The sequence below is a fragment of the Heterodontus francisci genome, chromosome 18 (genome assembly GCF_036365525.1).
Source record: "Heterodontus francisci isolate sHetFra1 chromosome 18, sHetFra1.hap1, whole genome shotgun sequence".
Taxonomy (NCBI): Eukaryota; Metazoa; Chordata; class Chondrichthyes; order Heterodontiformes; family Heterodontidae; genus Heterodontus; species Heterodontus francisci.
In genome coordinates this window covers 75062264-75077839 of record NC_090388.1, presented here as the reverse complement: position 1 = coordinate 75077839, position 15576 = coordinate 75062264, and positions in this window count along the sequence as shown.

The window sequence follows — 15576 nt, the reverse complement described above, 5'->3', positions numbered from 1 at the left end:
ATCACATCTTTTATGATCTCAGATTGTTCCAAAACACTTTACAACCAATGTCGCAATGTAGGGAATGGGGTCACCAATTTGTGTAAAGCAAGATCCAGCAAACAGCAATGAAATTAGTGACCAGATTATCTGTTTTATTGATAATTGAGGGATAAGTATTGACCAGAACACCAGGGAGAACTCCCCTGCTCTTCAAAATAGTGTCTGGGATATTTAACCTTCACCCAGGATAGCAGTTGGGGCCACAGTGAGAGGTTGAGGTTAATCATTGATTTATTTTATCAAGCCAGCTTACCCATTTAGAAAATTATTCATTTGGGAAATTGAAACAAAAAGCACAAAATCAAGGAATTAATATGTTTGATTTGTGTTCTATTTGTGAAGCAATGGTTTTATGAATTCTACCATGAATGAATATTACTGCTGAATTGAATGTGGTTCTCTTGTATGAAAGTGTGTGTGCTGCATACAAACGAGGCCGAGGACTGAAGCTGCCAACAGAGTCAGTAAATTAAAGGACAGTCAAAACTGAACCCAGTAAATACTTCAAACGTCCCCACATCATTCTGTTCCATCTGCTTCAAAATTCTTTTTCGAGCTGAGTAAAAATACTTGCCGATAATTTATCAGTAACTCCCATCTGACCATAGAAGCATTAATGGGAAGCTAGATAAGTACCTAAGAGGGAAAGGAATAGAAGGATATGCTGATAGGATTTGTTGAAGAGGGGTGGAAGAAGGCTTGTGGTGAGCATAGACCAGTTGGGCCAAATGCCCTGTTCCTGTGCTGTACATTCCATGTAAAGTTAGGAACCTAATTTGCGCTTTAATTAGAAAATGCTGGAAACGCATGGCAAATGAGTCAGCATCTCTTAAAGACATGTTTAACATTTCCAATATTACCCCAACAGAAAAGCTCCAAGAGAATGATTGAGTGTTGATGTCAAATTTCGAAGAGAAGGCAAGAAAGGATATCAGGTTGAAAGCTCATCTCAGGCTCAGAAAGTAACACCAAGGCACGTGGAACAAGGGGTTATCTCAGGGGAACAGAGAGACACTAACTATCAAAATGAGAGTGGTGATTATGCATTCTATAATTAGGGAAAATAGATGCCTAGTCTTGCAGCCTCCATCAAGTGTCCTGACGAGTGTCTTGCCTTTAAGGGAAATAACTGAGTGGATGAAAATGCTATTGCGAAGGGAGTGATTCCAACTGGGAGTTGTAAGAAAGAAAGGAAGGAATGAATGAATTAATTAATTCTAGCATTTTCTTAAGCTCAGGACAACTACTGAGCTATGGCTGACATCACAATATATATCAAACTTCAAAGGACCCAGCCATAATTGTGGCCCAAGGTGCCCAGTCCCAACCAGTGGTTTGTCTGGGATGTACAACCTGGTTGGACCAGGCACAGCACTGCTGACCATACACTGGGTCCTTCTGAACACCTGGGCCATAGGAACTCTCAATTTAGGGAGTCTCTACCTCCAGCCCTGCCCCAATCCCTCCTACGACAATGGGGGCATTGTAAAGGGGGCAGAGTCCCTACAAGGCCATCCTGGAAAGTTTGCGGCACAATTAGGACCCAGGGTATGGAGTTCCCAGCCCAGTTTCTGACAGTTCCAGCTTTTCGATCCTTGAGATGAGTCTCTCTGAGTATTAGTGTATGATAACCTTAAACTTTGTGTGAACTTCCTTTTCCACTATTTTAAAGATGTTTCAACCAGTTTGTACTAATTGGGCCAAAATAGCAGATAAAAAAACAATTCATGGAAACACTTCTAACTTTTGTTTACTTCTATCTATACAGCACCATAACAACAACTTGCATTTATATAACACCTTTAGTGCAGGAAAATATTCAAAGCTGCTTCACAGGAGCATAATCAGACAATAATTGACACTGAGCTAAAGAAGGAGATTGGAGGGCAGAAAGCAAAAGCTTGGCCAAAAAGGGCATAAGAACATAAGAAATAGGAGCAGGAAAACCACACAGCCCCTCGAGCCTGCTCCGTCATTCAATATGATCCTGGCTGATCCTTGACCTCAGCTCTACTTTCCCGCCCGCTCCCCATATCCCTTGATTCCCTGAGAGACCAAAAATCTATCTATCTCAGCCTTAAATATATTCAATGATGGAGCATCCACAATCCTCTAGGGTAGAGAATGCCAAAGATTCACAACACTTTGAGTGAAGAAATTTCTCCTCATCTCAATCCTAAATGATAGGCCCCTTATCCTGAAACTGTGCCCCCGCGTTCTAGATTCCTCAGCCAGGGGAAACAACGTTTCAGTGTCTAACATATCAATCCCGTTCATAATCTTGTATGTTTCAATGAGATCACCTCTCATTCTTCCAAACTCCAGAGGATATGGACCGAATTTACTCAGCCTCATAGGCCAACCCTCCCATTCAAGGGACCAATCTAGTGAACCTTCGCTGTTCCGCCTCCAATGCAAGTATATCCTTCCTTAAATATGGAGACCAAAATTGCACACGGTACTCCAGGTGTGAACTCACCAAAGCCCTGTACAATTGTAAGCAAGACTTCTTTATTCTTGTACTCCAATCCCCTTGCAATAAAAGCCATCATTCCATTTGCTTCCTAATTGCTTGCTGTACCTGCATGCTAACTTTTTTATGTTCCTTGTATGAATACACCCACGTCTCTATGAACACCAACAATACAAGTTTCACGCCTTATAAAAAAAATATTCTGCTTTTCTATTCTTACAACCAAAGTGAATAACCTCACACTTCCCCACTTTATACTCCATCTGCCACCTTGTTGCCCATTCGCTTAACCTGTCTATATCTCCTTGCAGCCTCTTTGCGCTCTCCTCACAGCTTGCATTCCCACCTAACTTTGTATTGTCAGCAAAGTTAGGTACATTACTCTCCGTCTGTTTGTCTAAATCATGAATATAGATTGTAAATAGCTGAGGCGCCAGCACTGATCCTTGTGGCACTCCATTAGTCACAGCCTGCCAATTTGAAAATGTCCCATTCCCTACTCTCTGCTTCCTATCCATTAACCAATCCTCTATCCATGCTAATATATCACCCCCAACTCCATGAGCTCTTGTGTATTAACCTTTTATGTGGCACCTTATCAAATGCCTTTTGGAAATCCAAGTATACTACATCCTACTACTACTGGTTCCCCTTTATCTACGCTACTAGTTACATCCTCAAAAATCTCTAAATACAAATTTGTCAAACAGAATTTCCCATTCATAACACCATGTTGACTTGTGCTAATACTATGCTTTTTTCTTATCCTTTCCTTTCCTGGCCCTTTCCTATCCTGAGTGGCGTGAAACAGAGCTGTGTTCTCGCACCTACACTTTTTGGGATTTTCTTCTCCCTGCTGCTTTCACATGCGTTCAAGTCCTCTGAAGAAGGAATTTTCCTCCACACAAGATCAGGGGGCCGGTTGTTCAACCTTGCCCGTCTAAGAGCGAAGTCCAAAGTACGGAAAGTCCTCATCAGGGAACTCCTCTTTGCTGACGATGCTGCTTTAACATCTCACACTGAAGAGTGCCTGCAGAGTCTCATCGACAGGTTTGCAGCTACCTGCAATGAATTTGGCCTAACCATCAGCCTCAAGAAAACGAACATCATGGGGCAGGACGTCAGAAATGCTCCATCCATCAATATTGGCGACCACGCTCTGGAAGTGGTTCAAGAGTTCACCTACCTAGGCTCAACTATCACCAGTAACCTGTCTCTAGATGCAGAAATCAACAAGCGCATGGGAAAGGCTTCCACTGCTATGTCCAGACTGGCCAAGAGAGTGTGGGAAAATGGCGCACTGACACGGAACACAAAAGAGTGTATCAAGCCTGTGTCCTCAGTACCTTGCTCTGTGGCAGCGAGGCCTGGACAACGTATGTCAGCCAAGAGCGACGTCTCAATTCATTCCATCTTCGCTGCCTCTGGAGAATACTTGGCATCAGGTGGCAGGACCGTATTTCCAACACAGAAGTCCTCGAGGCGGCCAACATCCCCAGCTTATACACACTACTGAGTCAGCGGCGCTTGAGATGGCTTGGCCATGTGAGCCGCATGGAAGATGGCAGGATCCCCAAAGACACATTGTACAGCGAGCTCGCCACTGGTATCAGACCCACCGGCCGTCCATGTCTCTGCTTTAAAGACGTCTGCAAACGCGACATGAAATCCTGTGACATTGATCACAAGTCGTGGGAGTCAGTTGCCAGTGTCCGCCAGAGCTGGCGGGTAGCCATAAAGGCGGGGCTAAAGTGTGGCGAGTCGAAGAGACTTAGCAGTTGGCAGGAAAAAAGACAGAGGCGCAAGGGGAGAGCCAACTGTGTAACAGCCCCGACAAACAAATTTCTCTGCAGCACCTGTGGAAGAGCCTTTCACTCTAGAATTGGCTTTGATAGCCACTCCAGGCGCTGCTTCACAAACCACTGACCACCCCCAGGCGCTTATCCATTGTCTCTCGAGATCAGGAGGCCAAAGAGAGAGATGCTTTTTTAAGTGCATTGTTAATGCTTCCTTAATAATCGATTCCAGCACTTTCCAGATGACTGATGTCAGGCTAATTGGCCTGTAGTTCTCTGTTTTCACTCTTCCTCCTTTCTTGAATAGCAGTGTTACATTTGCTAACTTCCAATCTGCTGGGACCATTCCAGAATCCAAGGAATTTAGGAAAATCATAGCCAGCGCATCCACTATCTCTGTAGCTATCTCTTTTAGAACCCTAGGATGTCGGCCAGCAGGTCCTGGTGATTTGTCGAATTTTAGTCCCTCGAGTTTCTTCTGTACTTTTTCTCTGCTGATATTAATTACTTTTATTTCCTCACTCTTATTAGCCCCTTGGTTACCCTTTATTTCTGGTATGTAATTTGTGTCTTCCACTGTGAAGACAGACACAAAATATTTGTTTAGTGTCTCTGCCATTTCCTCATGCCCCATGTTAATTTCTGCTGTCGCTCTTCAAAGGGACCAACATTTACTTTAGCTACTCGTTTCCTTTTTATATACTTGTAAGAGCTCTTACAATCTCTTTTTATATCCCTGGCTTACTTACTCTCATATTTAATTTTTTCCCTTTTTATCAACTTTTTGGTTTCTAAAATACTCCCAATCCTCAGACTTATGTCATGTTAGGCCCCCATCTGCCAAGAATGAGGCACATTAATTTTGTCATGAACATTGATTTTAAACTGTTGCTGGAGTGAGAAAATGACTTGTTAAACAGATCAGCCGTGGCTGAAAAAAGACATTTGCATATTAACAGACAGTGCTTGGAAGGACAAAGGACCATTCCCTGACACATTCAACCCACAATAGATCTTGATCACCAGGTATTGTGTGTAAGAGGAACATTCCAGAGACTGCTCGGTTGATACAATCCAAGACTGGTTAAACCAGCTGGTCACATGACTAACTGCTGCTCCAGGGTCTTTTGAACTAGCCCAGAGAGTTTGAACTCAGAAAGACTGTTTGCTCCTGGACTGAGAAGATCTCTCCTATCTGCTCCCATCTCTTTCTCACAAGCCTCTGAATCCACTGAAGACACTTGAACCCCAAGAAAGAAAAGTCTCCTACAGCGAACAAGGTTTAAGAAGAATATTGGGCTCCAATGAAAAGCAAGATCTATCTACAATCAAGGCCTCTACAGTGAGCTCGAAGAACCGTAACATGTTGCTGGAGCGAGAAAATAACATTAATATTGCCTCAAAATTTTCCACTTTATTTTTCTTCTGCCCTTTTCTGTCTCTATTTGCATGTGTGTATTGTGTATACCTGCTAGCATAGGTGCGTCGTGTATCCGTAGGCGTCAACCGAACTAAGTTTAAATTCAAGTTTAATAAATTTCAACTTTTCTTCTTTAAACCTAAGAAAACCTGCTTGTGCTGGTTTATTTGCCTTATAATTGGAAAGTGGTGAACAAGGATTCACCAAGGGGGAGCAAAAACATGGTGTGTTTAAAAATAAACTCTGTTTCAGTAAAGGTGTGCAAAGGAAACCTGACCCCAGTCCAAACGCCGGACCCGGAAGCCCGACATGACCTGGCCCAAACCTGACACGTGTCATCGAATCCCATCGGGGTCGGGTCGGGTAGCAGGCCTTTACATCAGTACATGGGTAAAGGCCTGCTACCCGGCCCGATCCGACGGGTCCCAACGACATGTGTCGGGTTCGGGCCGGGTCATGTCGGACTTCCGGGTCCAGTGTTCGGGCTCGGTCGGGTTTCCTTTGCACACCTTTATATTGCGGTAAGAACACATGAAGGCTGAAAGGGAACACTAGACCTCTTTCTCACCAGGTCGTAACACTTACTACTATTCTTTGCAATATTATAAGCCTCCTCTTTTAATCTAATGCTATCCTTAACACCCTTAGTTAGCCATGGATGGGTCTTCCTCGCTGAGTTTTTGTTTTTCAGTGGAATGTATTTTTGTTGAATATTATTAATTGTTTCTTTAAATGTTTCCCACTGTATATGTACCGTCATACCTTTTAGTTAATTTGCCGCCATACCTTTTAGTTAATTTGCCCAATCGACCTTAGCCAGCTTTCCCCTCATACCTTTGTAATTGGCTTTGTTTAAGTTTTAAGATTCTTGTTTGTGATTGGAGTATGTTGTTTTCAAACTTAATGTGGAATTCAATTATTATGATCACTGTTTGCCAGTCGATCTTTTGCTATGATATTACTAATTAACCCTGCCTCATTACACAATACTAGATCTAAAATAGCTTTATCCCTAGTTGGTTCATCAACATATTGCTCCAGAAAACTGTCATAAAAGCATTCTACAAACTCACCTTCCAGGCCACCTTTGCCAATTTGATTGGTCCAGTCTATAGGACAATTAAAGTCCCCCACAACACATTGCCTTTGTTACAAGCTCCAATAATTTCTTGTTTGATGCTCTGTCCATTGGAATAACTATTGTTATGGGGCCTATAAACTACTCCCACCAGTGTTTTCTGACCCTTGCTAATCTTAATCTCCACCCATCATGATTCTATTTCCTGATTTTCTGAGGCAAGATATTTTTTCACTGATGTCCTTATGTCATCCTTTATCAGGGCTATTCCTCCTCCATTTCCATTCTCCCTGTCTTTTTGAAATATTGTGTACCTTGGAATATTTATTTTTCAACCTTGGTCACCTTGTAACCATGTCTCTGTAATGGCGATTTAGATCAAAACCATTTATCTCTATTTGTGCCACTAGCTCATCTATCTTATTGCAGATGCTCCACATACTCAGATAAAGTGACTTCAATTGTTTTTACTACTGTTCTCTGCATGGACTTTATTTTCTGATGCACTATTAACGTTTAACTCTCTGTCCCTTGTCAGCTCGTCTTTACCCGCATCAATATACTTTTCTATTGCCTCAGCTTTTATCTTTGGATTTCTAAATCTCCTTTCACACATATCCTCCTTTCCCTCTGTTAGTTTAAAGCCATTTTCCCTACTATGACCATATTTGCTGGTGCACTCTTATGTTTGTACATTCTGTCCCTTCTTGTCACACTCTGGTTACTACTACCCGTTTCACTACCCTGCACTATTGCCTTGTCCTTTCTCTTTAACTTTTCAAATCTCTCCTCACATGACCCCTCCCCCTCCACTATATCGTTTAGAGCCCTCTTTACAGCCCTAGTTGTATGATTCGCCAGGATGCTGGTCCTAGCACAGTTCAGGTGAAAACCATCCCAATGGTATATCTCCCTCTTTCCCCAATACTGGCGCCAGTGCCCCATGAATCAAAACTCACTTCTCCCACACCAGTCTTTAAGCCATGCATTCAACTCTGATCGTATTTACCCTTATGCCAATTTGCAGGACTCAGGTAGCAAGCTGGAAATTATTACCATTGTGTTTCTGCTTTTTAATTTTGCCCCTACCTGCTCTTACTCCCTCAGCAGAACTCTTTCTTAGTCCTATTTATGTTGTTCATACCAACGTGCACCATGACAACTGGATCCTTCCTCTCACACTCCAAGTTCCTCTCCAGCCCCGAGGAGATGTCCTTAACTCTGGCACCGGGCAGGCAACACAGCCTTTGGGACTCACTCTCTCAGCTGCAGAGAATAACTAACTAAATGAATAGTTAAATAAATAACTAACTATGCTGTCCCCTACTGCAACTGCATTTCTTGCTACTCCCCCCACTTGAATGGACCCCTGCATCACTGTGCTGTGGGCAGTTGGCTCATCCACCCTGCAGTCCCTGCTCTCATCCACACAAGCTGCAAGAATATCAGAGCTGTTGGACAAATGCAAGGGCTGAGGCTCCTCCATTGCTACCTTCTGGATCCCCATACCTGCCTCACTCGCAGTCACACCTTCCTGTACCTGACCACAGATCAAATCAAAAGTACCCAGCCTAAGGGGTGTGACTGCCTCCTGGAACTTTCTCCATCCCTGATGCATCACAGTGTCCAAAGCTCGGATGCCAGCTCATCAACTCTGAGCCAAAGTTCCTCGAGCTGCAGCTGCAGATGTGGTTGCTGTGGATCACACTGGTTTCCACCAGCTCCCACATACTATAGCGACAACAGATCACCTGCCCTGCCATCTCTATTGTGCTTTATTTAACTAATTAGGTTTCAAGCTTAGAAATATCACAGAATTCTAATTTGTATTAATATTAAGTAGTTTAACTAGTTAAGCTATAAATTTAATGCAACACTTATATCTCCCCAGTCCTGCTTTAAACTACTGTCCCCCTTTAGAAGGATTAAATCTTAAACTCACCAACCATCACCTACCTGCTCACCTAATTAATACCTTTGAACACTCTCTAGCTACAGGCAGAAAAAATGGTATAAAAAGCAACCCCTCCTGCCCCTCTGCACTGAATTCCCACCTACACCAAATTCCCAAGTTAGCACTCATTCCTTGTTGTACTCACACCCAAGTTGCAACTGCTAAGTCAGCTTCCTGCTGCAGTAATGAATACCTATTCAGGCAACCACTTTCACAGATAACTGCCACTGCCATGTAGTTTCTGTTAAACTAGGCTTTTTAACTAGCTTGCAGTAAAGGCCTGCTCGGGTCCGCAAATGAAATCCGACCTGAGCCCAACAGAACCACATTCAACCCGAGCCCGACCCGGCCCGGCCCGAGTCCTTTCATTTTTTCCCACGCCCGATCCAACCTGACCAGCGGAATGTTCAGTTAACTTGTCTTCCGTTTATCACTTTTTAAGCTTGTGCAGATAAGCAACAAAAACTGTAACTGGACTTAAAAGGTTGTTTAAAAAGTACATTAAGATTAGAGTCACGTACCGGAGGTGGTGAGTCGAAGATTGTGACCATGGAAGTTAGTGATTGTTTGGTCACAAGTTAAACAAAAACCCATGGAGTTGTGCCCAGACAGATTGTCCCACACTGCACCAGTATCTGTATTGCTTAAAATAAACACAGCATTGCCCAAGGGCTCAGAAAATATCATTATACATTACCTAGACTCCTGCTTTACTGGTTGAAATACTTGCTGCAAGTTTATCCAGTGAGCAGCTGACATGCCTAAACCAGGAAGGTCCTGAGTGATAATTATAATAAAATATACATTTTTATATTAAAGAGGTTGTGCTCTACCTTCGATGGAATCACTCACTGCAGACTAGTACGGAGAGTTTCCCACCTTGACATCCTGGCTATCACTGGATCATGAGTCCAGGCCTCTGGATTACTAGTCCAGTAATCTTTGAAATGTCTCTCCTTGATTTAATATTTTAATCCGGTAGGTCAGATTTTACAATTAAAAATATTAACTGATTTAAGACTGTTTCCTATTGAATTAAGAAATGAAAATATATTCAAAATTACATATCAGCTATTAAGTACTAATGCTCAGCTTTGTATATAAAAAATGCCTCTTAATTTCATTAATCATCCAAAAACACTGAGGCCACATTAAACTAAAAGCAGCGTTCTATCAGGTCTGACACTTAATTAATTAAATATATTCCAAATTCAGAGCATAATTCGTTGTCTTTCCCCTTTAAATCTCTTAATTTACCTTACAAGCCTCCTTTACATTCTTTATTCAATACAATATATTTTGAGGCAGGCACGAGAACTCTTGTCAACTCCAAACGGGATGCAGCCAATTCATTTGAAAACTGTGCAATTAAAGAAAAGGGCCAAGTTCCTATTAATGTAGATTGAAACTGTTAAACTGCTTTTGTCTCCAAGCACGAAGGGAAGCCAAGAGATAAACCAAAACACAAAAAGGTTAAATTTGTGTCAATGAAAACTATAACTCATTAAAAATATCTTATTACATAATAGTGCAGAAACTGATTACATTGTAAATATTTCATTAAGATTAAAATGGCAAAGACCTTCAACACCCCTAGATTCAAGAAAGGGTAAGAAAGGGCTAACCGGATAATTATGAGCCTGGGGCTGAGTTCTGCTACAATATACACAAGAACCATTTATTGATTGCATAAGAACATAAGAAATAGGTGCAGGAGTAGGCCATTCAGGCCCTCAAGGCTGCCCCGCCATTCAATAAGATCATGGCTGATCTGTCCCAGGCCTCAACGCAGTAAGTTGAAATACCAAGCAGAGTAGGAAGCACACTTCAAAACATCTGCGGTTTCCAGTCTTTCACTAACACAATCGTAACACTAGAGTGTTAGAGTGTGTCCGACCCAGCCCGACATGACCCGAGCCCCAAATGCTGGAACCCAAAGAGCAACAAATGTCATAGGGTGCGGTTCGGGTAGCCATGCTCTAGTTTGCAGTTTTAAAGTTCTAAATTGTCTACGAAACTAAATTACAGCTTCAGAAAAATTTACCAGTGATATGCCACCTGCACCAAATTCCCAAATTAGCACTTGTTCCTCGTTGCACTCAGTCCCCGTGAGTTCCACTCTGTTCCCACAGGTAAGTTTGAAAGAACACCTTTAAGGAAGAGAGAGAGTTAGAGAGGTAGAGAGGTGTAGGGAGGGAATTTTAGAGCTCAGGGCTAGATGGCTGAAGACATGGCCGCTAATGCTGGGAGGAAGGAAGTGGGGATTGCACAAGAAGCTGGAGTTTGAGGAACGCAGAGTTCTTGGAGTGTTGTAGGGCTGGAGGAGATTGCACAGGTAGGGAAGGGCGAGGCATGGGAAGGATTTGAAGGTGGAAATAGGTGGTGTTTATGATGGAGAAGATATGGGATCAGTAGCTTGGCTCTGAGGCAGGATTTTGCACGCTGAAGTCAGAGTCAATTGTGGGTTCCGACCTTGCACTGTGTCAGGAACAGTCACCTGACAGTGATTTTGCCTTGATTGGCCAATTAGTGGCCAGATGTCGCTCTCAAAGCTGGAGGGCCAATAGGAGATCCTTCAGGATGGAAGGTGCTGGAGCCATTGTAGGTAAGGGAGAAAGAGGGTGCCTCCATCTTGAGGCACCCTATCAGCAACTTTCAAAAATTTGAAATATAAAACAGCCACAGCTACCAGGCCACCATTGTGGAGTGGAAAACCCTCTACAGGATGGGCCTTCGGTAGTACCTGTGGCCAGATGGGTGAGTGAGGGATGGCCTCAGAATCCCACCCAATCTACCACGCGGAGGCTGCCTCCAGGTAGCTGCCATGCTCCCAATGCCACAGGAAGCCTGCCTTAATGGCTTTAATTCACTTTTTAATGACCCTAACTAGCGACCTGCCACTTGCGGTCAGGTAGCCATTCTGCACCCCCATCCACCTTCCCCGAAATGACCATATCAGGATGAAAATCCTGCCTCTGGACACAAAGCCTTCATCTCTATATTGCAGTCCTTGGACAAAGATTTACAAATGCTCTTATAGATTCAAAGCTAACCTATTCCAGAAAAATGTTAAATTTTCAGTTATCATAGCAACTATAGTATAACACCAGTTTCAATGGTTGTCTTTATTTCAAAGCTGAAAGCAGCTATTGAAATACAATTTTCTAAAAAACTTCAATTCCCTCTCTTTTTCTCTCAATTAGAAATTCTGCTGCCAATTCATAACTAGTTATCTGACCCATAAAACGTACAAATAGTGGTTGCTGCTGACATTTTCAATGTTCCTCCATTCTGTAGTCACCATGCGAGTAAGTGTCATATCAGCTCAATGTGCTCAAACCTCTCTGACCAAGCATTTGGCCATCTGAACCTTCCTTTTGTGGCTCAATGTCAGATTTTATTTGCTAATGCTTCCTGGAAGCACCGTGAGACATTACATTAAAGGTGTTTAATAAATTCAAGTTGTTTTTCTGTAGCCCCCCGTATACTTGCCCAGATTTAGAAGCAGGGCAACAAGTGCCAAAAAGAAAAATGATTGACACCAAGTACCCATATAAACAAACAAAAGTCGGAACATAGGAATGCTTGATGAGAAAAGACCAATGTTATTTAGTTTAACTTCTATCATCCTGGTAGTTGCATGATACAACAATATTGGAGTTGTTGACTAGTCATTGCAAGCAATCTTTATCAATTAAAGTACAACAGAGGCACATGTGACATGGGAAAACCCCTGTGATGGAGAACCTTGGGAACCATAGATCCAAAGTGACCTGTTCTTTCCAAGCATATTAACTTTGTTACATGTCATATCTCATTGCTCATTTACTATATCCCAAAATGTAATTTTCTGAAAGAAACCTATATAATATGTATTTGAATGAATCAATACTAACTGCTTCCACCATCTCCCTCAGGAGCCTGGTCCATGTTTGCAGAGATATTGTTTCTGCAGATTAGTTTGAATTGACCCTCCTTCAAGTGCAGGTCGTCTCTATTGTGGTAGTCCATCTGTTAGTATGTTAAATATGGTCTTTTAAATGTATGTTTATGCTAATATGAAGGTCATTACAGGAAGTAATGCAATATCACATGATTCCATTCTCTTGCACAGCCAGTGAGCACTTATAAGCTGAAACAACAGATCTGCATAAAAACTCTGTGTTCAACCTCTTTGTCTGCCCTTCAGCTTCAGTTGTATTAGTCTAGAAAGGGATAATACAATATGGTGGGAGCAATAGTGAGTGGACAGCATTGATCAGCAGCTGAAAATGACAATTCAAGTCAGAAGCCCTACCTGAAATACTGTGACAGGATCACAGCTCTCACATTTGGAAGCAATGGTATGAGTAGAGATTGAAGGTGATTTGGGAACACTCCAGGTTTTGCTCCGAGCCAATAAGCCAAAAATCGTTGGTAGTTTCATTCACAGAGATGAGTGCAGCATGGTGTTTTGGAGTGGATTCCTTACCGCCATTGCCGCACTTGCACACCATTAGCTGGCACCGACGCTATGGCCCCTCCTGCCATCAAGTTCACAAGCCTGTGCTGCAGCAACACAGCTCAGGGTATGGCTCCTGCTCATCTCTGCAGACATTGCAGCTGCTGCTCCTCAGGGGGAGAAAAGAGTAGAAGGCTTAGGCAATGGCAGCCAGATTTCCAGAGATGGACTGGAAAACATCTGTTGTCCCAGGTGAGTTCAAACTGTTTAAGCAGAGGATTAAACGATGCTTGCTAGAACACAAGGTTGTGGATGCAGAGGAGCAGGCGATAAAAATAAGGATCACCATAGGAAACAAAGGTCCGCACAGAATCGATACTGGTTTGTTTGATGCTGACCAAAAGGATCCATCAAAGCCATGGGTAACATTAGGAAATCAGCTTAAGATTACAGTTAATTTCAGAGTACATGCCTGGAACTCATGCAGTAATCATGCTTACATAGTAAAATACGAATTAGGAGCAGGAGTAGGCCGCTCGGCCTTTCGAGCCTGCTCCGCCAGGCAATAAGATCATGGCTGATCTGATTGTAACCTCAACTCCACATTCCTGCCTACCCCTGATAACCTTTCACCCCCTTGCTTATCAAGAATCTTTCGACCTCTGCATTTAAAATAGTCAAAGACTATTTTACTGCCTTTTGAGGAAGAGAGTTTCAAAGACTCATGCCCATCTGAGAGAAAACATTTCACTTCATCTCTGTCTTAAACGGGCGACCACTTATTTTTAAAGTGACCCCTAGTTCTAGATTCTCCCACAAGAGGAAACATCTTTCCACATCCACCCTGTCAAGACCCCTCAGGATGTTTATATGTTTTCATAAAATTGTCTTACTCTTCTAAACTCCAGCAGATACAAGCCTAACCTGTCCAACCTTTGCACATAAGACAACCTGCCCATTCCAGGTCTTAGTCTAGTAAACCTCTGAACTGTTTCCAATGCATTTACATCCTTAAATAAGGATACCAATACTGTACATAGTACTCCAGATATGGTCTCACCAGTGCCCTGCATAACTGAAGCATAACCTCCCTATTTTTGTATTCAATTCCCCTTGCAATAAACAATAACATTCTATTAGCTTTCCTAATTACTTGCTGTACCTGCACACTAACCGTTTGCGATTCATGCGCAAGGCCACCCAGATCCCTCTGATCGCAGAGCTCTGCAATCTCTCACCATTTAGATGATATGCTTCTTTTTTATTCATCTTGCCAAAACGGGCAATTTCACATTTTCCCACATTATACTCCATTTGCCATATCTTTGCCCATTCACTTAACCTATCTATATCCCCTTGTAGCCTCCTTATGTCCTCTTCAGAACTTACTTTCCCACCTATCTTTGTGTCATCATGAAATTTAGCAACCAGACCTTCAATCTCTTCATTCAAATCATTTATCTAAATTATGAAAAGTTGAGGCTGCCACACTGATCCCTGTGGTACACCACTCGTTACATCTTGCCAACCAGAAAATGGTCCATTTATGCCTACTCTCTGTTTCCTGTTAGTTAGCCAATCTTCTATCCATGCCAATATGCTACCCCCTGCTATAACATCTTTAATATTAGCTTTAACATTTTACCTGTGGCAGATGTTAAGCTAACTGGCCTTTAGATTCCTGCTTTCTGTCTCCATTCCTTTTTGAGTAAAGAAGTTACATTCGCTATTTTCCAATCTAATGGAATCTTCCCCGAATCCAGGGAATTTTGGAAAATCAAAACCAACGCATCAACAATCCAACTAGCCACTTCTTTTAAGACCCTAGGATGAAGTCCATCAAGACCCGAGAACTTGTCAGCCCGCAGCTCCAACAATTTGCTCAGTACCACTTCCCTGGTGATTGTAATTTTCTTGAGTTCCTCCCTCCCTTCCATTTCCTGATTTACAGCTATTTCTGGGATGTTATTTGTATTCTCTATCGTGAAGACCGATGCAAACTACCTATTCAATTCATCTGCCATCTCCTTATTTTCCCTTATTAATTCCCCAGACTCATTTTCTATAAGATCATTGCTCTCGTTGTTAACTCTTTTCTTTTTAAAATATCTATAGAAACTCTTACTATCTGTTTTTATATTTCAAGCGAGCTTCCTCTCATACTCTAATTTTTCCCTCCTTATCAATCTTTTAGTCATTCTTTGCTGTTTTTTATATTCTGTCTAATCTTCTGACCTGCCACCCATCTTTACGTAATTATATGCTTTTTCTTTAAGTTTGATACTGTCTTTAACTGTTTTAGTTAACTACAGATGGTTGGTCCCACCCTTGAAATTTTTCTTTCTCGTTGGAATGTATCTATTCTGTGTATT